Source organism: Belonocnema kinseyi, chromosome 4 (assembly GCF_010883055.1).
Source record: "Belonocnema kinseyi isolate 2016_QV_RU_SX_M_011 chromosome 4, B_treatae_v1, whole genome shotgun sequence".
Lineage (NCBI taxonomy): Eukaryota > Metazoa > Arthropoda > Insecta > Hymenoptera > Cynipidae > Belonocnema > Belonocnema kinseyi.
Window position 1 is genome coordinate 39,492,452 of NC_046660.1, and position 1,379 is coordinate 39,493,830.

Genomic DNA, 1,379 nt, shown 5'->3' on the forward strand with positions numbered 1-1,379 from the left:
TGAGTGTATTGTTTCATAACACAGATCCAATATTCATCACTGTTGAATTTAATTTCAGCACAAGGAGGCAAAGGTGTTTCGTCGAACTGAAAGTTATTTTCTTTGAATGTCGTGGTGTTGAATAGTTTAAGGGCACTCCGGACACCCAGAAGCAAGCATTTCATGTCTATATCCTCGGAAAAATATTTTGCTTGGATTATAGGTGCACCGTAGGTGGGGTACGTGTCGTTCAGTGTGATGGATCCTCTACTTTTCGGTGTCAGTAGAATCGGAAAGATAGTAATTTTATCGTAGTAAATAGGATTATCACCGCTACCGGCAAACAAAAATTATATGTCTCGAGCGCTTGCAATTTTCTCATACTCCGTTCTAAGAAATGCAGTCAAAGTTAGCAGACCAGTGTTACAAAAAGGACCCCTATTTGTTGAAAGATAAAAATAAAAATCGTGTAGTTGTTTTGAACAATTAGGAATCTTTCTGTCAATTAACTGACAAGGTATTACCGTGAAACTTATGTGATCATGAAGATTACGACCTACAGATAAGTTTTGTATAACGACAATACCACGTTTCTGAAGCTCGTCAGCTGGGCCTATTCCAGAAAGCATCAGTAATTTTGGTGAATTTATAGCACCTGAAGACACAATCACTTCCTTCTTTGCCATTATCTTTCTAAATTTACCTGTAAGAGTATTTGTATACTCAACCCCTATGGCTGTCTTTGTGCATGGATCAATCAAAATCCTTGTTACAAAGGTTCTGTTCTTTATAAACAAATTAGATCTTTTTCCTCTAATGGGACGAAGCAAAGCTTTGTTTGTACTTGCGCGAGATCCATTATATGACGTTGTCTGCAAAATCGTTGACCCTAGCTGTGATTTTGCATTGATGTCCATATTTTTAAGTCGACAGATTGATATCCTCCAGTTTGATGAAATTCCGGATTTTCTCTAATAATCTGCGAGTTAGATAAACTTAATATAGAATTCTGGGAAACCTAATTTAGAAATGGCTAAATATGGGTTTTATTACATCCTCATCTTTGTTGTCTTCCGGTTTTTTAAAGTAAGGCAGCACATCCTTGTAACTCCAACCAGGATTTCCTGATTCTTCCAAAGCATTAAAATCTTCTGAATTTCCTCTAACGTACAACATGTAGTTCAATGTACTTGATCCACCCATTACCTACACAAAAAATTCCCTTAATTCATGTTTTCTTTCTTAAATTCTAAAAAATATATCATAATAAATATGTCCATTATCATATAAGCTTTGATTATTATAAATTCATTAATTACTTTTCCACGAGGCCAGGAACATGTTTTATCAAATAAACATGAATTTTCGTCTGGTTGGGTTCGATAATTCCAATCGATGTC

General features: G+C 35.4%; 1 pseudogene; it reads right to left on the reverse strand.

Annotated features, from left to right (window-relative positions):
- The window catches only part of LOC117170856, a 14,934-nt pseudogene that overhangs the window by 728 nt on the left and 12,827 nt on the right, over positions 1–1,379 (reverse strand).